Source organism: Giraffa tippelskirchi, chromosome 10 (genome assembly GCF_054371585.1).
Source record: "Giraffa tippelskirchi isolate mGirTip1 chromosome 10, T2T-mGirTip1v1.2.pri, whole genome shotgun sequence".
NCBI lineage: Eukaryota > Metazoa > Chordata > Mammalia > Artiodactyla > Giraffidae > Giraffa > Giraffa tippelskirchi.
In genome coordinates, this window is record NC_137284.1 from 125,890,572 (window position 1) to 125,914,773 (window position 24,202).

Here is a 24,202-nt window from a genome sequence, read left to right on the forward strand (position 1 = left end):
TGATGGAATATCTTTTAGCCATAAAAAGAATGAAGTACTTGTACATACTATTACATGGGTAAACCTTGAAAACATTATGCTAAATAAAAGAAGCCAGTCACAAAAGGCTACATACTGTGATGCCATTATGTGAAAAGTCCAGAATAGACAAATCCACAGAGTAGAAAATTGATTGTTTGTAAAGCGTCAGGAGGAGGGTGAAGGGGAGAGTAACTACTAACGGGTATGAGGTTTTATTTTGTAGAATAATGAAAATATTCTGGAATTAGATAATGTTGATAGTCACACAACTTTGCGAATGTAATAAAAACCATTTAATCATATACTTTAAAAGATGGATTTTTTTGGCATGAGAATTGTAGCTCAACTTTTAAGAATTGCCATCAGAGAAGAATGAAATTTTTAAAAATTAATAGCTTATACTTTAAGAAGACTGAAGGCTAGTTTTGAAGACAGTCTGTTACTTTATTGCACAGACTTCATTGAAAGATCACAATGCACCATCAGTGTTTTAAAACCATGGTGTCTCTAATAATGATATAGCATCCATTTTGCAGGGTTTTTTTTTTTTTGCATTTTAACACTGATTTCAACAAATATTTTTTGAATGTTACTGTTCAAGGGGTCTATGATACAGCTCTTCAGAAAGCCAAGGTCCAAGCCTCCTGGAGCTTATATTCTAGTGAGACAGACAAATAAATCAAATAAGTGTTAATAGATAGATGTATACCTCCAAAGAGTAATGAGTGCTCACAAGCACTCACTCATGTAAAGCCAAACTCAGTGCTACAGTTTATACCAGACAATGTTACTTCAAAATGGTGAGAAAGTCAATTCCTAGGTATGTTGATAAGAAGTCCAGGGTTCCTGAGGAGGAGAAAGGGATCCAGAGCCCTTGAAAAGGGGTCTGGGGCCCTCAAGGAGAAAAGGAGTCTGGGGCCCTCAAGGAGAAAAGGACAAATGTTCTTTTCTACATTGCTTTGTCTTAGTCAATATAACAATGTATCTTGCTCGAAGACATGTTTCTCTTTAAGGAGAACCTTCTGACTAATCCTGTCATCTTAAAATGTATACTATGAGAGTGGGTCTGGTAAGATCTTTCTATTGTTCATTCTAATCTTGTTAATTTAAGATGTATGTTGTGGGAGTGTGTCTGAAAAAAGTATATAAGGCCTTGATAAGGCTAGCTAGGGGGGCACTCTCTGTCCCCCTTCTGATGTCTGTGTCAGAAGCTTTCTCTGTCCCTTTTTTCACTTTAATAAAACTCTGCTACAGAAAAACTCTTGAGTGATCAAGACTAGTCCCTGGTCCTGAAGCTAAATCTTCGGAGATCATGAATCTGACATGGTTCACCATAAGCTATCAATGGCTAGCAGGATGAAAATGGAGAAGGAAGAAACAGTGTTAAAAATGTGTTAAGCTGATACATAAGCAAGTGTAAGATTAAAAACTAAGTGACACACATCGGAAAAAATATTTTGTAGAATTTCGAAGAAATACTCATTTGTATAGTTATTATAGTTGTAAAGTTATCTTGGGCTTCCCTGGTGGCTCAGATGATAAAGAATCTGTCTGCAATGTATAAGACCCTGGGTTTGATCCCTGAGTTGGGACAATTCCCTGGAGAAGGAAATGGCAACCCACTCCAGTATTCTTGCCTGGAGAATTCCATGGACAGAGGAGCCTGGCCAGCTACCATCCCTGAAGTCGTAAAGAGACAGACATGACATGACTGAGCCATGAACATGCACATAGTTATCTAGGTCAAAAGCAAAACATTAAAGGTATGAGCTCTAGTGTTAGACTGCCTGGGTTCAGTCAAAATTTAGCCCTCCTGGGATTTCCTTGTCGGTCCAGTGGTTAAGACTATATGCAGGGGGTTCAGGTTTGATCCCTGGTCAGGGAGCTAAGATCCTGCATGTTGTGTGACCCCAAAAAATTCAATATAGAAAAGTAAATAAAATAAATTAGCCCTTCAACTTTCTAGCTATGTGGCCTGGGGCTTAACTTCCCTATACTTCAGTTTTCTCATCTATAAAATGAAGATCACACCATAAATTGTAAGATGTACCATTATATTCTGTGATCTGTGTGTGTGTGCGCTCCATTGTGTCTGATTCTTTGCAACCCTATGGAATGTAGCCCACCAGGCTCCTCTGTCCATGGAATATTCCAGGCAAGAATACTGGAGTGGGTTGCCATTTCCTACTCCAGGAGGTCTTCCCAACTCAGGGATCAAACCTGCATCTCTTGTGCCTCCTGCATTGGCAGGTGGTTTCTTTACCACGGCCTTAACTGGGAAGCCCATTACATCACTAATATGTACAACTATAAACAAATGCTGCAATCAGTAGGTATACCTACTAGATGGCTTTAACTGAAAAGTAACTGAGTGACTGATTTTTGAACTGGCACATAGGAATTCAGAAGTTGCCACTCTATCCTAATAAAAATTAAAACACTGAACAAATGGAAAAATCAACAATTCTTCTCAAATCCTGTAGAGAAGTGAGGTTACAGGGAAAACTGCTGTCTCCAAAACTGGAGAGACAGAAAGTGGATACAGAGAATAACAACTTACTAGAGCACAAACCCCAAAGTAGAAGCCTCTGTGGACACCAGTGCCAGGGTAGAAAAACCTGAACTGCCATCGACAAATTCCTGGAGGCCCAGGCGGACCCAGTAATAAGAGGACCCTCACTTGGAGGCAACCAAGATGTCCTTCAGTAGGTGAAATGTTAAACTGTGGTTCATCCAAACAATGGAATATTTTTCAGCAATAAAAAGAAATGGATTATCAATCCTTGAAAGGCTATGGAGGGAATTTAAATGCATATTAAGTGAAGAAGTCAGTCTGAAAATGCTACATTACTCTAGTTATATGACATTCTAGGAAAGGCAAAATGATGGAGACAGTAAGGATGAATAATTGAAGCACAGAGGCAGTGAAACTACCCTGTATAATATTTTAGGTATCATGGTGGATACACACCATTATAAATTTGTCCAAACCGCAGAGTGGCTCAGTGGTAAAGAATCTACCTGCAATGCAGGAGATGCAGGTTAGATCCCTGGGTTGGGAAGATCCCCTGGAGAAAGAGATGGCAACCCACTCCAGTATTCTTGCCTGGGAAATTTCATGAACAGAGGAGCCTGGTGGGTTACATACAGTCCATGAGGTCACAAGAATCAGACACAACTAAGGGACTAAAACCTCTACCGCCAAACCACAGAATGCACAACACCAAGAGTGAACCATAAAGTAAACTATGGACTCTGATAATGATGTATCCATGTAGGTTCATCCGTTGTAAGAAACGTGCTACTGTAGTTCATGGAGGCCAGGGGAGGGGCAGGAGTTACATAGTAAATATCTACCTTCTATTCAACTTTGGTGTGAATCTAAGTCTGCTCTAAAAAGTAAACTATTATTTACAAGATACTGAAAAACTTCTTGCAGAAAGTTTGAATTTTGTAAGAATGGGAAGAGAGGTTGTAGGGAGAAAAAAAGGTAAAAAGTTTTGCTCCTGATATGACCCTGTACCTCAACTTTTGAGGCCCTTATAAAAACATGCAGTGCAGAAGGTTAGAACAGACACTTCATCAAAGAAGATATACAGGTGAAAAGAAATTCAACATCATTAGCCCTTCAGTTCAGTTCAGTTGCTCAGTCGTGTCCGACTCTTTGCGACCGTATGAATTGCAGCACGCCAGGCCTCTCTGTCCATCACCAACTCCCGGAGTCTACCCAAACCCATGTCCATCGAGTCGGTGATGCCATCCAACCATCTCATCCTCTGTCGTCCCCTTCTCCTCCCGCCCCGAATCCTACCCAGCATTAGGGTCTTTTCCCATGAGTCAACCCTTCGCATGAGGTGGCCAAAGTATTGGAGTTTCAGCTTCAACATCAGACCTTCCAATGAATACCCAGGATTGATCTCTTTTAGGTTGGATTGATTGGATCTCCTTGCAGTCCAAGGGACTCTCAAGAGTCTTCTCCAACACCATAGTTCAAAAGCATCAATTCTTCGGCGCTCAGCTTTCTTCACCGTCCAACTCTCACATCCATACGTGACCACTGGAAAAACCATAGCCTTGACTAGACGGACTTTTGTTGGCAAAGTAATGTCTCTGCTTTTCAATATGCTATCTAGGTTGGCCATAACCTTCCTTCCAAGGAGTAAGCGTCTTTTAATTTCATGGCTGCAGTCACTATCAGCAGTGATTTTGGAGCCCAAAAAAATAAAGTCCGACACTGTTTCCCCATCTATTTCCCATGAAGTGATGGGACCAGATGCCATGATCTTAGTTTTCTGAATGTTGAGCTTTAAGCCAACTTTTTCACTCTCCTCTTTCACCTTCATCAAGAGGCTCTTTAGTTCTTCTTCACTTTCTACCATAAGGGTGGTGTCATCTGCATATCTGAGGTTATTGATATTTCTCCCGGCAATCTTGATTCCAGCTTGTGTTTCTTCCAGCCCGGCGTTTCTCATGATGTACTCTGCATATAAGTTAAACAAGCAGGGTGACAATATACAGCCTTGATGTACTCCTTTTCCTATTTGGAACCAGTCTGTTGTTCCATGTCCAGTTCTAACTGTTGCTTCCTGACCTGCATACAGGTTTCTCAAGAGGCAGGTCAGATGGTCTGGTATTCCCATCTCTCAGAATTTTCCAGTTTATTGTGATCCACACAGTCAAAGGCTTTGGCACTAGCCCTTAGGGAAATGCAAATCAAAACCACAAAAAAACAATACTACACACCTATTAGAAAGTAGGGAATGGCAATCCACTCCAGTATTCTTGCCTGGAAAATCCCATGGACAGAGGAGCCTGGTGGACTACAGTCCATGGGGTTGCAAGGAGGCAGCCATGATTGAGCCATTGAGCATGCACTCACACACCTATTAGGATGGCCTGGATTGAAAACACTGACCATGCTAGTTTCTCATGAGGATATGAAGGAACTGGAACTCTCAAGTACTCCCCGCATGATATTACATGCTAAAAAGTTTACATGTCATATTATTTTAGGACATGATACTACTAGTAAAACGGTCTGGCAGTTTCTTTCTTTCTTCTTTTTGGGTGTGCTGTGTGGCATGTGGGATCTTAGTTCCCCAACCAGGGATTGAACTTGTGCCCTTTGCATTACGGGCATGGAGTCTTAACCACTGGACTACTAGGAGAGTCCTGAGAGGTACCCTTTTAATCACATCCTATCGGGGATAAATGACATCCACCTGACATACTGCAAATGTTAACCATCATCACTTGGTTAACCCAGTGTCTTCTAGGTTTCACAATAGTAAAGGTATTATTTATTACCTGTCTTCACAATTGGAATAGAATATCTCTGACTCTAGAGATGCTATATGTTTTGTTTAATCCTATGTTCTCAGTGTCTATAACAGTGCATGACCTATAGGCACTCAATAAATATTTGTCCGACTCTTTGTGATCCCATGGACTATACAGTCCATGGAATTCTCCAGGCTGGAATACTGGAGTGGACATCCATTCCCTTTTCCAGGGGATCTTCTCAACCCAAGGATCGAACCCAAGTCTCCCACATTGCAGGCCGATTCTTTACTGTCTGAGCCACCAGGGAAGCCCAAGAATACTGGAGTGAGTAGCCTATTCCTTCTCCAGCAGGTCTTCCTGATCTAGGAATCGAACCAGGGTCTCCTGTATTGCAGGCGGATTTTTTACCAGCTGAGCTACCAGGGAAGACCCAATAAATATTTGTTGAATGAATAAATGAACAAACGGAAGGATGAATTAGATGACCCTTAGCTTCCCACTCAACTCTTTAAAAAAATTCTTCTGACCATACCTGTGATTATGAACAGCAGTTATGTGAGAGCATATAGTCTATATGCATGAATACATGTTGGCATTGGTACAAAAACCAGGGCAAGATTATCTAGGCCACTTTGATCCAAGTTGGCAGTTAGCATACAGCATTTGAAGAGGGTAGGTTTTCATAAGACCCAGATTTTCAAGTCTCATTTCTGCCACTTCTGAGCATTGTGTTCCTGGGCAAGTGTTTTAGCCTGTTTGACTGCTTCCTCTATGATATGGGGGTAGTTGTTCTTTCCTTGTAGATTGATATTAGGATTTAGTGAAATTGCATAGCGAGTGCATACTCAGTGTCTGGCATTTCACTCAATAAGTTCTGGTTTTTACTTCACTTTCCACAATCTTCAGAAGCATGTGGTTGAATTAATTCTTCTATTCTGCGACAATCATTTTCTAAAAAACAGCATCTTTTATCTGGAAGATCAGTGTAGACAATTCCATTTCACTAAAAAGCTGGTGATTTAATAATTTACTTAGAAACAGGCCATGGCTTCTATTATAAAACTCATCTGGCATAAGTGCAAAGAACCGCTATTATTTTTCTGACAGGCAAGAAAGCTGGTGGAATAGAAATACTTTACAAATGTGCACGAAACAGCTTACCCTCCTGCAGTGTCGGCACCTGAAGAAATATCATATGGTGCCCTGCAGTGGATGTGGCTCAACATAAAATTTGTCACTTCCCAAGCACTTGAAATATTGCCCCATTTCTTATACCGTTGCACTGCACGTGCTTATTTGGTAATGCTGACTTGCCTCCTTATTTCAATAGCTGAAGTGACATAGCCCTGTTTTATAATTTGCCAAGTGATTGAAGGAGTCAGGCGGATCTGTATTGCCCCAGTAATGTCACTGATTCCTACTTCTTAAGGAAGAAGAAAAGACTGAGCATTTAGCTTGAGGGCGATGTGTTCTGTGGGAATGTATATCCTCTGCAAGTGGTTTATGATTTTTTTCTTCTGTACAGCCAGAGGAGTGGAGGGACATATTTCAAATTCCCATTGGCAAGGCTCCTGGTTCTTTTATAAAGATTTGTAAAATTCCATCCCTTTGAATCTTGTCAGCGGTCTGTGGACATCCTCCAGGCTTTCCTTTCATAAAGCTTTCGCTGAGTGGGCTGGCCAAGAGATGTGTACATGAGAGTGTGTGCTTGCACATTGTGTGTGTGTGTATGTGCATGTCTGTATGAAACTACCTTGATTGAAATGCTAATATGCTGTCACTTTTTGGTCAGAATTTGTGATAGCAATAAAATGGAAGCATCCCTCTGAATTGTGAAGTGTAGCAGTTGAGTCTCACTGTTTATTTAGTTGAGTCAGCTTAATGTAGATCAGTATTCTAGTCTTCCTTTTGCTTCTTTTCTTGTTTCTCTTCTCTAGGGTTTCTCACCATCCCTTGAGTTCAGGGGAAAATCATTTTCCCAGAGTTGTTCAGCAGTTCTTCATGTGGAGAGAGGCAGGGATTGTGTTCAATCTTTCGGGATGACAGGTGTGAGTGGAATTTGCCAAGTTTCATGGTTTGAAAATGTCTACATTTTCTGTTTTCAGCTCCTGTAGGAAAGTATAAATCACCAAATATTGGCAAAGCTTTCACATCTTCCCAAATCACTGGATAATGGATAATGGAGATTGCCTAGCCACAGAAGTTGGTTTGTGGTCTACAAGTTTGAGAAAGCACTTTATAACTGCTCTCAAAAGCTTTGCAGGTTTGGGGGCAAAAGATTAAGCAATAATCATCTTATTAGGAGGAAAAGTTTGAGCTGTTTCTTTTATTCTTTGTGGGTTGATTCTGATTCAAAAGTTTCTAAACCAGGATTCTAGGCAAAAAATAAATTGAGTGATAAGCACTGCCAAATAGATTTGATATCCCTACGAACCCTGTGATGGTTAACTTTTTGTATCAACTTGATTAGGCTTAAGGGATGTCCAGATAATTGGTGAAACATTATTTTGGGTGTGTCTGTGAGGGTATCTCAGGAGAAGACCCACATTTAAATCAGGGGACTGAGTAAAGAAGTTTACCCTCCTCAATGCAGGTGGGGATCCTTCAATCTGTTGAGGGCCGGAATAGAACAAACTGGTGGAGGAGTTTGCTCTCTCTGCCTAAGCTGGGCCTTCCATCTTCTCCTGCCCTTGGACATTGGTGCTTCTGCTTCTTGGTCTTTCTGATGTAGATTGGAACTTACCCCATCAGCCTCCTGGTTCTCAGGCCTTCTGACTGGGGCTGAATTACACCTGCAGCTTCCCTAATTTTCTAGCTTCCAAACAGCAGATTGTGGGACTTCTCAACCTCCATAATCACATAAACCAGGTCCTAGAACAAATCTCCTCATACTTCTCTCTATGTATGTATCCTTCTTGTTCTGTTTCTCTGGAGAACCCTGACTAATGCAAGCCCCGTGTGTAGAAAGGAATACACCTTCTACTCCACTTAGCAAATTTTGCATGTTCATTTCAGATATTAATTGCTCTCTTTAGTCTGGTGGGTTTCACTATATTGAGATTGATTGATTTTCATTCATGTCTTCATTCTGTGAATACTAAGTGCCAAACACCATACCAGGTTGTGAATACAAAGATAATTCAAAGATGGATCACAATATATCTCTGACTTGAGCGTGAGCTTACCCTTTCATAGTAGGGGTAAGCTCCTTGCCAGCAAAGAGCTTATTATCTAGCTTGGAAAATAAGTTATGAACTTCAGAAAACCATAATTTAAGATAGAAAGTGAGAAGCATACAGATAAAGAGAGGGAGAGAGGAATCAATTCAGTCCCTCAGTCGTATCCAACTCTTTGGGACCCTGTGAACTGCAGCATGCCAGGCTTTGCTGTCCATCACCAAGTCCCAGAGCTTGCTCAAACTCATGTCCATCGAGTCGGTGATGCCATCCAATCATCTCATCCTGTTGTCCCCTTCTGCTCCAGTCTTCAATCTTTCCCAGCATCAGGGTCTTTGCAAATGAGTCAGTTCTTCACATCAGGTGGCCAAAAGATTGGAGTTTCAGCTTCAGCATCAGTACTTCCAATGAATACTCAGGACTGATTTCTTTTAGGATGGACTGGTTGGATCTTCTTGCAGTCCAAGGGACTCTCAAGAGTCTTCTCCAACACCACAGTTCAAAAACATCAATTCTTCATTGCTCAGCTTTCTTTATAGTCCAACTCTCATATCCATACATGACCACTGGAAAAACCATAGCCTTGACTAGGTGGACCCTTGTTGGCAAAGTAATGTCTCTGCTTCTTAATATGCTGTTTAGGTTGGTCATAGCTTTTCTCCCAAGGAGCAAGCGTCTTTTTAATTTCATGGCTGCAGTCATCACCAGATGATCAACACCAAAATCAGATTGATTATATTCTTTGCAGCCAAAGATGGAGAAGCTCTATACAGTCAGCAAAACAAGACCTGGAGCAGACTGTGGCTCAGATCATGAACTCCTTATTGCCAAATTCAGACTTAAATTGAAGAAAGTAGGGAAAACCACTAGACCATTCAGGTGTGACCTAAATCAAATCCCTTATGATTATTTAGTGGAAGTGAGAAATATATTTAAGGGACTAGATCTGATAGGCAGAGTGCCTGATGAACTATGGAGAGAGGTTCGTGACATTGTACAGGAGACAGGGATCAAGACCATCCCCATGGAAAAGAAATGCAAAAAAGCAAAATGGCTGTCTGAGGAGGCCTTACAAATAGCTGTGAAAAGAAGAGAAGCAAAAAGCAAGGGAGAAAAGGAAAGATATTCCCATCTGAATGCAGAGTTCCAAAGAATAGCAAGGAGAGATAAGAAAGCCTTCCTTAGTGATCAATGCAAAGAAATAGAGGAAAACAACAGAATGGGAAAGACTAGAGATCTCTTCAAGAAAACTAGAGATACCAAGGGAACATTTCATGCAAAGATAGGCTCGATAAAGGACAGAAATGGTATGGACCTAACAGAAGCAGAAGATATTAAGAAGAGATGGCAAGAATACACAGAAGAACTGTACAAAAAAGATCTTCATGACCCAGATAATCAGGATGGTGTGATCACTCACCTAGAACGAGACATTCTAGAATGTGAAGTCAAGTGGGCCTTAGAAAGAATCACTATGAACAAAGCTAGTGGAGGTGATGGAATTCCAGTGGAGCTATTTCAAATCCTGAAAGATGATGCTGTGAAAGTGCTGCACTCAATATTCCAGCAAACCTGGAAAATGCAGCAGTGGCCACAGGACTGGAAAAGGTCAGTTTTCATTGCAATCCCAAAGAAAGGCAATGCCAAAGAATGCTCAAACTACCACACAATTGCACTCATCTCACACACTAGTAAAGTAATGCTCAAAATTCTCCAAGCCAGGCTTCAGCAATACATGAACCGTGAACTTCCAGATGTTCAAGCTGATTTTAGAAAAGGCAGAGGAACCAGAGATCGAATTGCCAACATCCAATGGATCATCGAAAAAGCAAGAGAGTTCCAGAAAAACATCTATTTCTGCTTTATTGACTATGCCAAAGCCTTTGACTGTGTGGATCACAATAAACTGTGGAAAATTCTGAAAGAGATGGGAATACCAGACCATATGACCCATCTCTTGAGAAACTTGTATGCAGCTCAGGAAGCAACAGTTAGAACTGGAAATGGAACAACAGAGTGGTTCCAAATAGGAAAAGGAGTACATCAAGGCTGTATATTGTCACCCTGCTTATTTAACTTCTATGCAGAGTACACCATGAGAAACGCTGGGCTGGAAGAAACACAAGCTGGAATCAAGATTGCCGGGAGAAATATCAATAACCTCAGATATGCAGATGACACCACCCTTATGGCAGAAAGTGAAGAAGAACTAAAGAGCCTCTTGATGAAGGTGAAAGAGGAGAGTGAAAAAGTTGGCTTAAAGCTCAACATTCAGAAAACTAAGATCATGGCATCTGGTCCCATCACTTCATGGGAAATAGATGGGGAAACAGTGTCAGACTTTATTTTTTTGGGCTCCAAAATCACTGCTGATGGTGATTGCAGCCATGAAATTAAAAGACGCTTACTCCTTGGAAGGAAGGTTATGGCCAACCTAGATAGCATATTTAAAAGCAGAGACATTACTTTGTCAACAAAGGTCCATCTAGTCAAGGCTATGTTTTTTCCAGTGGTCATGTATGGATGTGAGAGTTGGACAGTGAAGAAAGCTGAGTGCCGAAGAATTGATGCTTTTTAACTGTGGTGTTGGAGAAGACTCTTGAGAGTCCCTTGGACTTCAAGGAGATCCAACCAGTCCATCCTAAAGGAGATCAGTCCTGGGTGTTCATTGGAAGGACTGATGTTGAAGCTGAAACTCCTATACTTTGGCCACCTCATGTGAAGAGTTGACTCATTGGAAAAGACTCTAATGCTGGGTAGGATTAGGAGCAGGAGGAGAAGGGGACGACAGAGGATGAGATGGTTGGATGGCATCACCGACTCGATGGACATGGGTTTGGGTAAGCTCCGGGAGTTGGTGATGGACAGGGAGGTCTGGCGTGCTGTGATTCATGGGGTCGCAAAGAGTCAGACACGACTGAGCAACTGAACTGAACTGAACTAATGTTAAGATAGATTTGGTGTTTCATAAAATCATTTTTGGGGAAGTTGGGCTCATGAGGTTGGGAAAATGAATCACAGCGAGAACAGGGTCCCACTGGCAGAGGATCACTCCCCGCAGAGTAATTCCACTGTTGTTGTGGGGCTCTGCCACAACAGAGTGTGGATTGATGATGATCCCTTCTTTATTGAGATTTTAGGCTCCCATTTCGTTTCTGCTTATGCCAGCCAGATGGGAAGTGCCTTTATTTTATTTTTTTTTTTTTTGTTTTTTTTTTTTGGGAAGTGCCTTTATTTGTCATTTCATTTCTCAGTCGTTTCTTGATCTCTGAGGCTCTAGTGCATAGATGCTGAAGTAAGTATGCCTGGGAAATGCATCAGTAAACACTAAGAGAGAAGACAGTGAGCAGGAGCTTATGCCACAGGATAATGGGGATGACGTTAAGAAAAGGAGAGATGGATGTTCAATATCAGGAAAAACACCCTGGCTGTTCAACCTTAAGAATAACTTCCCAAGGGGAGCTCTAAAAATCCCACCACCTGAGGCTTTTGAAAATAGATTGGGTGATATATGGGAGATTATCCTACAGGGAGTCAAATGGACTCTGGTCCAGGGAGTGAACTAAAATAGCTACAAACCCCATAAAATGGTCTTTTGTAGTTAAGAGTTGGGAATCCAGTCAGGTCTTGCTTTATTGAATCCTTTGCTACAACTAGTATGAGTTTCCTCAGGCTGAATTGAAGAATTGAAGCATTTTAGAATTTGAGCCTTGGCGGGCACTCATGTCCATGGCTTGTCCAGTTAAGACTGTTCTGTGTGGCATTTGTCTTACATGTTGCACTGATTGGTCGTGCAGTCCCTACCTCCTTTTCTCCCTTCCTTTCCTTCTCAGTTGATGGAATGTGCAGCAATTTTTCCCACATAGTAGACTCTGGCCATTTATGATTGTAACACTGAAGTTTAAGTCACTTGAGTGTGATCTGGAAGTCCATTCTATGTGGCAAAGTGCAAAATATTGCTGAAGCATGAATCTGAGTTACCAAACTGCCAGGTACTATGGCTCAGAGCCAGTTACTTCATGACTGGACTCAGCTTGTTGCCCAGTCTCTACTTTTTATAGTAGCCCTTCCCGTTCTTTCTATGTTGTTGTGGGTGAGAAAGCTTGGAGACACATCCTTGGTGAATGCTGTGATCTTCAAATGCCTTGTGACTACAAGCCATCACCCAATCTGACCCAGCCCAATCTTCCTAAACCTTCACCAGCATAAGAAGACCCAAGGAGCTGTCAGCCGAACAAATTTGAACCTATTCAACACTATTCATTAATCTTTTATTGTAGGCCAGGCCCTGTGTTAGGTATCATAAGAATTACAATGATAAATATGACCCAGGTTTTACCCTCAAAGAAAATACAACCAATAGGAGGGAAAAACCAGCACAAATGACTATAATATACGGCAGTGCCAAATAACTACTCCGGGATGTTTTTCACACCAACGGTCAAGTCTCTGATTCTTCAGACAACTAGCTTGATGTTCAGTGATTCAATTCAGTTCCAATACTACTTGGAGTGAGTGCAGACCTGCTAATTCAAGGACTCTGTCCCACAAGTCTGTGCCCTGCTTTAGATGCCTGTCACAAATCCTGGGCCTCCCATACTCCTGACCTACTAGCTCTAAACTGGGAGTTCCCACAACCTCCTCCTTAGGTGTGGTAGTTTGCTAGGATGGCTCACAGAACTCAGGAACACACTTATATTTACCAGTTTATTATAAAGGATATTATGAAGGATACAAACGAATACCAGGGGAAGAGGTACGCATGATGAGGTTTAGAAGGGTCTTGAGCATGGGAGCTTCTGTTCTGTGGGGTTGGGGTGTACCACCCTCCCAGCACGTGGATATATTCACCAACCTAGAAGAGCCCTGAACCCTGTTGTTCAGGGATTTCATCACACATGAATGGTTAAATCATTGGCCTTTGGTGACTGGACTCAGTCTCCAGCCGCTATTCCCTCTCTGGAGGTTGAAAGGTGGGGCTGATAATTCCAAGCTTCTAATCCAGGCCTGGTTTTTCTAGAGACCAGCCCCCACCCAGAAGCTAGCTAGAACCCCTTCCCCCATTGCAATAGCCTATAAAAGACATTCTTATCACTCTGGGGATCCCAAGGGTTTTAGGAGCACAGGAACTGGGGACAAAGAACAAATATTTATTTTTTATTACATCAAAACTGCCATAAGGAAATTACAAGTAAAGTGTTACATGGCTTCAAAGAAAAGAAAGATATGATCTATTTTTTAAGACCACATATTGTGATATCAGGATATCATGAAATGTGAAAGCACTTTGATTCTGGAGTCTGCCAACCCTGGTTTTGATTTCTGGGGCAGATCTTATAGCCTCTCTTTTACCCTTTCATCACAAAGCTGAACAATGCCAATTCCCCTGGAAAGAGTGTGAGTTACCTCAGAACTCTTACAGAACAGGGACTTCTTGCCTGCAGTGTTATTTTGTCTGCTTGTCTGTTCAGCTCTCTATAGAACTGGTTGCCTTTTTTTTTTTTTCTTCTTCTACTTCCAGAAACCACAATCAGATGAGGGAGATTACTGCTTGAAACTTGCAATCCCATTATCTGTCAGCCTGTGAAAGATAAAAAGTGCCACTAGTATATCCAGAAAGTCATTTTTCAGTAGCCATAGGTGACAAGAATTCCATTTCTTTACCAGGACATCTTGATGTGGCATATCATAAATATTCAGTTTCTGTAGACTTCTAAAAAAGATATAATATCTCCTTTTTTGTGTGTAACACAACTTCAAGGTCAGAATCAGACAACTTCAAGGTCAGAATCAGGATGACTCAAAAATAGGAACTAGGAATTCTTATATAGGAGAAAAAAGGAGTAGTAGGGGAGTAGGCTGAGGGAGATTGAGGAAGTAGAAACTGAAAAGCAAATTAGAGGTTGGTGTGTGGGTTTGCAAATTATAGGGACAAGTGTATCATTCTCAGGCCTAGGGAGATGGGCCTCTGCTCTGGTCCCACGCTTACAAGGGCCAGGTCTGGCCCTCTTTGAGCTGTACCTTCCCCTGGGATGAGAAGTCCTGGAGGCCAAGGGAGGTGCCCACATAGAGCCCATGCCACCCTGTTTCTACCAGGGACACTGAATTCCCTGCCTAAGAGTTGCAGGAGTTTCTTCTCCAGGTCTGTCCTTTTGAGGGTTAATGGTACCTGCTACCTAAGTACCCAAAGAGTGGCCAAGGAGTGGCTGTTTGGCAGGGGTGGTGGGATATAGAGATTGGCTGAGTGAGCTGGGATACCCATATGCACATGGAGAAGGTCTTTCATGATCTGGGCAGAACCAAAGGAAGAACCAGAGAAAGGAGTGCACTGTGGGCCAGGTGCCTCCATTCATATTGTTACCCTAGGTCTGCAAATGTTAGAGGCAGACCTACACTGGAGTCCAGTTATGTTATAAACAATTTTTCAAGCAAAAACACTGAACTCGAAAATAGTTCCTGGTAGAAATAAACTGGCTGACCCCTCTGTCCTAGATTCAGCCCTAACTGTTTTTATCTCTATCTGCCATGTCACTAATTGGGCAAATAGTTCATGGTAATAGCATTAGGAGGGAGAGTCCTATGGACAGAGGAGCCTGGAGGACTACAGTCCATGGGGTTGCAAAGAGTCGGACATGATTTAGCAACTAAACAACAACAACAACAACCCATAGCTTTGGTCTTTGAGATATTAGATAACTAAAAAGGGGGAGAATGTATGGCCTAGAATTTAAGAGACGTTCATTCTCTATGAGAAGAGGGGCCTGACACAGAGGGAAATTTCCATACAGAGTTTGGAATCAAATGCAGGCCTGTCTTGAGACCTGGGCAAACAGGGTCCCTGGACCAGCACTGTCCCTCGGGGGTATCTGGTCTTTGAAGTTCCTACCTTGAACTTTTCTCATTTCTCCCTTGATACTGGAGAGTCAGAGTCAGCAGTGCCATCCAAATGGGACTCCTTGACCCTGTACCAGGACCCATGGTGCTCATTCCTCCCTTTAGGGCATTTTCCCATCCTCTACTGTTCTGTGGGGTTGACTAGATGCCCCAGGAGACCTGGGCCTCATGTTTGTGATGTCATCCTGGAAGCAGGGACCTTTTGGGGGTGGTTGCTTGGAGAGAGGATAGCTCTTGTTGATTGATTGGAGTTTCTTTCACGGGATCACAAGGAACTGGGCTACGAGCTGTGTTAATGTACAAGTTTTGGTGACTCAAATTGTTTACACAGACAGATGGCCTTTAAAAAAATATTTGCCTGGGTCCCACACACCTTAGGAGCAATGCTACTTAAGTGCTTGTGCAAATGTCAATCTCTTCCCCCCAGTTTTCCTCCTAATTCTGCTGTCTCCTAAATCCCATAAAAAGATCCAAATTCTATAAAGAGCAGAAACAAAGAGCTGGAGGGAAGTCCTGAGTGTTTAATACCTCTGTCTTCCTTGATTTGGACAGCAAGACTTCTTGCCTTCCTAGCTGCATGGAACCTTGCCTTCAGTTTCCATGTGGATAGTGGCCTGGGTGAATCTTACAGATAGGAGGCTGGGGGAGGCAGCAGTGGTATTGGATGACAGCTGGTAAGGGCTTAAAGAAAGATCATGTCAGATCCCTTGCAGTGGGTAGGGGAAGAGTGACTTGGAAATGTTTTCTGTTGATAAAATGGAGCTCCTAGTACCTCCCGTGAGGTCCATAATGAATCCCGTCATCACCCAAAACCTCTGTTGTGTCAGCCCTAAGAAAGGACACATGGGAAAAAGAGGATGAACACCCAACTGAAGGATGGTGCCACGGCTGCTGCTAATGATGTTGAGAATAGCAACTCATATTCACAGATCACATTATATCCAGTATCTGGTTTAATTGTCATAACAAAGTTTGAGATGGGTACTGTTAAGATTTGCATCTCACAGACAAGGAATTAGAGGCCAGAGCAGAGAAATAATTTGCCAGAGAGCACAGAGCTAGTTCATATGGAAGGCAGGATTTGAACTCAGGTCTGTCTGATTGCTTGGGGCCTGCTTGTGACCCGAAAGCCTTGCTGCTATTGTGGGGTGAGGAAGAGCTATCTTGTACAAGAAAATCTGGGGCATCACTGGGCTCCTTTCCCTGTTTTGAAAAAAGCCCTCACTTAATTTCAGTGACCAGTTCCTCATTCAGAGTCAGCAGTTTTGGAGCACAACACATTTCAGCTACTCTTAAAAGGTAACTGAAAAGTAGGTGTGAGGTATTGACATTCAAGGGATAAAAAGAGAGCGAGAGAGAGAGATGTATTACGGTTCTTTTCACCCAAGCACTTCAAAACCTTTCTAAAACACCTCGTGGGAAATCCTGTTCTCACACGTTGCGCAGTAACAACTGACCAGACTCACTGAGGAAACCTACGGCAGGTCAGGTCTGATTTGGAGAATGGAGCCAGGCTTAGGCCTCTCTCACAGCCCAAATCTAAATCAATCCCCCTTCAATGTCATTGCCGTTGAGCCACCATGGTCTTAGGGGATTTAGAATTTATACTGTCTGCATATTTTAAAAAAATTAATTGATTTATATATTTTTGAAGGAGTTTGCTTTTTAAACAGATTTACAGAGACTTCAAAGGATACTTAAAATATGACTGGATAGCATAGGAACATAAGGAAGTGAAACAAGAGTAGGGAACAAAAGAAGTCTGCTGTGAGGCAAAACGAGACACCGCCTCCCTTCAGGGAGCGCTGTGCTCAGGCGACCCCTACGTGTAGCACCCCTGTCCCCCCGCCTCCCACACAGATTTCTCAGTTCCATACTCACAACCAGGCAGACTGGGTTCACATCTGGTTCGGCGCTAACTGGGCGCCTTCGGACAGATGATCTAACATTTCTGAGCCTCTGTTTCCTTATCTTCAAAAGAGGATAATAAATCTACCTCCTTAAATTGTTTTTAGAAATATATGAGAGGATGAAAAAAAAAAAAAAGAAAGAAATATACGAGAGGATGAATGTAGAACTCAGTGCAGTGGACTGGATATTCATGCTCCCCCACAATTCAGAAGTTGAATCCCCAAGCCCCAAGGTGACAGCATTAGGATTAGGTCTCCAGGGTGGAGGGTGGAGCTCTTACTAATGGGATTAGTTCCGTTATGAAAGGGACCCCAGAAAGATCCCTTACCCCTTCCCAGCTTCCAGAACTGGGAGAAATAAATTTTTGTTATTTGGAAGCCACCCAGTTTGTGATATTTCTGTTATAGCAGCTTGAATGAATTTAGACACTTGGCATAGCATGGGCACCTTGCAGGCTCTTAGTGAGGGTTATATATTTCCCTCCCTCCTTTCTTCTGTTTCTCCTCCCATCTTTCTTTCCTCAAGTTTTGGTTTGGAAAGTGAGGTGATCAGTTAGAATTGGTCAAATCTTAAACTGCTTTCTTCGAGTATATAAGATAAAAAAAAAGCAAAAACAAACCTTTTTTTTGTACGGGAATGGTCTTAGAATTTCAAGGCACAGGGCTCAGTTCCCAAGAAGAGAAAGCCCCAGGAGGACCACTACAGGGAAAAGCACAGGCCCACAGATACTAAAAGGGATGAGCTGGGGGGTGCCTAATGGAGAGGTGTGAGTGTATGTGTGTGTATGTGAGTGTGTGTGTATTTGTGTAAATGGGCACTGGTGTGGGTATATGTGTGTAAGTGTGCAGGTGTGGCTGTGCATACATGATGGGTATGCCTGAGTGTGTGAGAGTGTTTGCATATGTGTATGTGCATGTGAGCATGTGTGTGTGTGTGTGTGTTTGTGTGTGTACCATCAGAGACAGAGGTCTGTCTATAATGCAAAATTTGTTATTCACTCTGGAGGTTAAGAAACTAATTAAAGAGAGTCCTTAAACTTCTGGAGTTCATTGAAGACTGGAGGCTTTTCGACTATAAAAGAAAAAATGTAAAGGCTTCTTTGAGAAAGGCCCTCTTTCTTACTTGTGAAGGGGCTCCTGGGGAGTCCCGGCAGGAACTCGAGGATGCTCCTCGCCCCTCCTTCCCTTGGTCCTTCCCCCTCTCTTTACTTCAGTCCCTTGATCTCAGTTCTCCAGCCTCTCTCTCTCCCCTGCCCCCATTCAGATTCCTTCCCAGCATATCCCTTCTCTGGTTTCTTTTTCCTTTCAGCGGCCTTCTTCTTTCCCTCCTTTCCTCTCATTTTTCTTCTTTGGTTTTCATCCAGAATAAGGGATGCTTGGGAGAATGCACCTTTATTTTTCTTTTACTCATATTCCTGCTCAACACCCCTGTGAGATCTGAGAAACGTCTGTTTCTTGGTCTCCTTTTTCCGGAAACCATTATTTACTTATTCATTTTTTATGGCTTAATGAAGTTCCTATTCTTCTGTGAATATTCCCACCGACAGAATTCAGAGTCTGCTGTTTAAAAGCACTGTTGTTTCCTTTTCTTCTATCACCAAACAATTGACAGCTTCCTTCACGTTAGCAAAAATGAAGTGAAGTGAAAGTTGCTCAGTCGTGTCTGACTCTTTATGACACCATGAACTGTAGCAAAGCTCCTCTGTCCATGAAATTTTCCAGGCCGGAATACTGGAGTGGGTTGCTGTTCCCTTCTCCAGGGATCTTCCCAACACACGGATCGAACCCAAGTCTCTGCTATTGCAGGTGGATTCTTTACCGTCTGAGCCAATGGGGAAGAAATAAACACCAGAACAGCAAAACCAACACCAAACCCACAGCCCCATTGTGCTACCAGCAACTCAGGTCTTTCCTGGGAGGCATGCTGGGTCAGCTGTACACATGCTGCTAGAGGGTTACTCTGTTTCTTTTGATGGAAGTGAGTTCACACCCAGCTCTGCCATTAACTAGAAGGCAACGGCACCCCACTCCAGTACTCTTGCCTGGAAAATCCCATGGACCGAGGAGCCTGGTAAGCTACAGTCCACAGGGTCGCTAAGAGTTGGACACAACTGAGCGACTTCACTTTCACTTTTCCCTTTCATGCACTGGAGAAGGAAATGGCAACCCACTCCAGTATTCTTGCCTGGAGAATCCCAGGGACGGGGGAGCCTGGTAGGCTGCCGTCTATGGGGTCACACAGAGTCGGACACGACTGAAGCAACGCAGCAGCAGCAACAGCAAAGTCATGTAACCTCTTTCAACATAGAGTTTCCTCTTCTCTAAATCACTGAAAGAATACTTACACTACTTACAGGAAAAGTTTTGAGGAAAAACTGAGACATCATATGTAAGAAATGATACAAATGAACTTATTTACAGAACAGAAACAGACTCACAGACACAGAAAACAATTTTATGGTCACCAAAGGGCAAAGCAGAGGTGGTTAAACTGGGAGTTTGGGATTAACGGATACACACTACTGTATATAAAATAGATAAACACAGGTCCTACTGTATCACACAGGGAACTATATTCATTATCTTGTAATACCTGTAATGGAGAAGAATCTGAAAAGAGAATATATTTATATATCTTAGTAATCACTTTGCTGTACACCTGAAACTAACACAACATTGTAAGTTAACTATATTTCCATTAAAAAAAGAAAGAAAAAAGGAAAAAAAAAAAAGTGTGGAGCTCAGTGCTGGCACCAAAACATGTTTAATGAATAGCAGCTATGCAACAAATGGAATGAATTTGAACCACAACCGACATCCAGCCCTGGGCTGTGATAATATGAGTTAAGGCAAGTATTCCTAAGATTGTAGTTGTTCATCTTCCTTGAAAAATGAGAGAAGTTTCTCTGAGATTCATGCCCAGTGGCTGAAGAGTCTCGGAGTGGCACTGAAGGTAGATGCATCAACGTCTCCGCAGTGGAGAGAGGGCAGTGCTCCTGGGATAGTAGGTGACACACAGCCAGACTTGGAAACTATGGAACAGGGTGACTAAATGCACAGTCAATGAGATCTGTGTGGACTCCGTTTTTCCTCTTGGTCTTTCATCTCCTACATTAGGTCATTCAGCAAGTTCTGCCTCTTTCTTCTTTCAAACATCGCTTGTGTTTTCTTTTTTGACACTGTTCTTGCTCTGGTACAAGCTCTGTGTCTCACTTATTATCAAAGCTTTTCCCTACTTTGACCTATTTTTCATTTATAAAGCAAATCAAAAGTAACCATTGCTTTTTATTATAGAAACAGAGAGATTCAGTGGAGAAAAGTAGGAAAATAAGTTAAAAGGGGAAAAATACAAATAGTTTCTCCACCTAGAGATAGCAGTACCTATGATTTGTTTTCTACTTATGCCTTGATATGTTCTAAGCAGAAAAGGAATCAGAGTGTGTATAATGTTTTGCCACTTGCTTTACTTACTAGAGAATACATCTATTGCTATATAATAAGTTATCCCAAAATTTAGCAGATTAGGGCAACAGACATTTATCATCTCACAGGTCTGAGGGTCAGGAGACTACAGGAATGGCTTAGCTAGTTGCTCTGGTTCAGGGCATTTCTGAGGTTACAGTCAAGATGGGGCCAGGGTCTTCCCTGGTGGTCCAGTGGTTAAGACTCCACACTTCCAATGCTGGGGATGCGGACTGGGAGGTGTGAGGGGATTGGGGCAAGCCTGATCCCTGGTCAGGGAACTAAGATTCCCAGTGGTGCTGCCAATTTTTTTTTTTTTTAAAGCAAAACCTGTAGCCAAATTGTGGCTTCCTCCTACAGCTGCTGTGTGATCTTGGAAAGACTGCTTAATTCTTGGTGCCTCAGTTTCTTCAGCTGTGAAATGGGAATGATGATGGTATATGTTTCTGCCTTAATCTCACTTATCATCTACTCATTCCTGAAAGAAAAAAATGTGTTCTGAAAAATCATGTACTAAAAGTCACCTGGGAAAAGTAGGGTTGGGGCAGACAAAATATAACCTATGAAATTGTCATCAGAGGGCTAACAAAAATAATAACAATCCTAATAAAATACTAGTGTCGTTCTCCTCAGGGATTGGCACCTAGAATTACAGTTAGCCGATACTTAGCAACCTTGACATTCCTCCTTCCAGTTGTGGGTCCTTCAGACCATAGGTTATGCATCCTGGAGAGCATTGTTTCTAATCGTCATTAATGCACAGTTTTTATAAGGAAATATATCTCATGGCTTTTTCATTATCACCTGAAGCTTCACGAATTGCATTAACCCAATGGAAAACTAGTGTTTGTTTGTTTTTTTTAATTGGAGTGTAGTTGCTTTCCAGCACCAGGGATGCTGGGAAAGACTGAGGGCAGAAGGAGAAGAGGGTGTCAGAGGATGAGATGGCTGGATGGCATCACCGAAGCAATGAACATGAATTTGGGCAAACTTCAGGAGATGAGAGGGACAGGGAGGCCTGGTGTGCTGCAGTCCATGGGGTCACAGAGAGTTGGACATGACTGGGCGACTGAACAACAACAACAGAGTTGCTTTACAACGTGTTATTTTCTGCTGTACAGCAAAGTGAATCAGCCATACATATACATCTATCCTCTCACCCTTGGTGACCTTCCCATTTAGGTCACCATAGAGCACTGAGTAGAGTTTCTTGAGCTCTACAGCAGGTTCTCATTAGTTATCTATTTTATAGATAGATATGCATGTCAGTCCCAATCTCCCAATCAATCCCACCCAACTAGTGGTTTTTGAAAACTCTAAATCAGCCTCCATTTGAATATATGTTTTCTTTTTCTTTGAAGTCTTTATTTATTGCCAAGCCTCCTCTTTCATTGTGAGAAAGCTTGCCTCTGATCGCTTAAAGACCCTAACATGCCGGGAAAAATCAGGTATGAAACAGCATGATGTGTTATACACATCACCCCCATTCACCAATTGTGTGTGAGGTAATTAGTGACATGGAGAAGGAAATGGCAACCACTCCAGTGTTCTTGCCTAGAGAATCCCAGGGACGGAGGAGCCTGGTAGGCTGCCATCTATGGGGTCGCACAGAGTCGAACACGACTGAAGCGACTTAGCAGCAGCAGCAGCAGCAGCAATTAGTGACAAGGAATCAGAAGAATCAGATGTGTAACAGCCTCATGAAGTGCTTGTGAAGGTGAAATGAGATGATACATTTCTAAGAACACTAAGAACACTGCTGGCCAGATAGTATTAATAAATGGTCCAAAGTCAGTTATTTTGATTACATTGCTTTTGCTTAATAAATTCCCTCTTAGTCTCCACACTCTGTTTAGAACAATACACCAGGGACAAACTTATTTTTCAAATGACATGATTCTTATCATCCTATAGCTCAGAGTTGTCACTAATTTCTTTCAGACCTTGAGCCTTTGGGACAGGTTATATGTGAGAATTTGCAAATACGTATTCTTTGTAAAGTGCATTCCTGTGTAGCAGAGTCTGGTTTAATTAATAGGGATGTTTGTGACACTCAATTTTGGGAAAAAGTATAACAATGAAACACATACATCGGCTTTTGATGTATATATATACAACACCTTGAGTACTGAATAGTTTTTGCCTTTTGTAGAAACAGTTTTATTTTCAGAATGGTAATTTCAAGGTCCTGAGATAATTCTGAAATCATCACAGCTTCTATTATTTCTTGTATTTTCCTCTTCTCATGGAGAGATGGGCACAAACATCCCTGTTTTATGGGAATATTCTAAAATATAAAAATAAAAAGGAAACATAACTCTTTGTTATGGATAATGGAAAGTTTGCTTTTTATTAAGCATTTTAATTACTTGAGTTATTAACTCCTTAACAATGAACACTATACTCATTAGATTTTCAATTAAGTATTACTTGTGCCTTATCAAGTGCAGTTCATTGATAATTTGAAAAAGTTACCATATCTTAGATACATTCTCTTAAATCCCCCTCTTTGGAGTTCCGTTGGCAACAACAATGATGACAAAAAAACAACAACCATGCCCTGTGATTCACTGAATGAACGGCCATACTAATGTTGCTATTCAGTCCAAATTTTACCTTCCTATGTGAGCTTAACAGACTTTTATGTAGTTGGGACTTGAAATATATAATATAAAGGCATTTTTCATTTTATTGGCTAAATGAGTGATTAGAATAGTTAGCACCAGGTGGCGCTAAAGGACTGAACTTGGAAATGGACCATTTGGTGCTCTAACCTGTAGACTGGAACAAGCATAATGATGATACTCCTTATTTAGTGGGTGGATTACAGGGAAGAAGGGCAAACATTGTCCTTGCTATGCCCTGTTACCCGTCGATGCTAAGGATAGCCGATGTTGAATTGTCTAGATCCCTTCTCTGGAGAGATGACACTCTTGAAGGTATGGATTACACCGTAGCTTTCCTGAGGTCTCAAGTGGCCAAAAAGTACACTTTTTATAAAGGAAAAAGAATCTCATGTGAAGATGCTTTTTGGAGTGTACAGTCTTAGTTGCACCATTGTAGATACCCAGGAATGTAGACCTGGGAAGCCTCAATGGCTCAAGAGGTGAAGAATCATCCTGCAGTGCAGGAGATGCAGGAGATGTGGGTTCGATCCCTAGGTCAAGAAGATTCCCTGGAGAGGAAATGGCAACCCACTCCAGTGTTCTTGCCTGGAGAAATCTATGGACAGAGGAGCCTGGTGGAACTAGAGTCCATGGGTCAGACATGACTGAGCATGTACACGCAACAACAAGGAATGTAGACTGGACGAGGGGAGCAGGAGAAGAAAATAACATGCTCTGAAATTCCTTCTCCAGGAGTAGTTGTGCAAATATAGTTTTCATCACTCCAGGCTCAAAGACCATAGGGTGATGGGGCCACAATTCCCGCCAGTTCGGCTTTTATTGTTTAACC

The 24,202-nt window shown here is 42.0% G+C and overlaps 2 long non-coding RNA genes across 2 annotated transcripts in view; one reads left to right on the plus strand and one right to left on the minus strand.

The window, feature by feature from the left end:
* Window positions 1–24,202, plus strand: part of LOC145524706 (uncharacterized) — a 114,872-nt gene that overhangs the window by 10,391 nt on the left and 80,279 nt on the right. The gene's annotated exons all lie outside the window — the stretch shown is intronic.
* On the minus strand, window positions 5,082–15,527 carry LOC145524207 (uncharacterized). The gene is made up of 3 exons (XR_014067314.1): window positions 15,367–15,527; window positions 13,887–14,061; window positions 5,082–7,412 (listed from the first exon to the last, which is right to left on the minus strand). It is a non-coding gene; the product is annotated as an uncharacterized LOC145524207 (long non-coding RNA).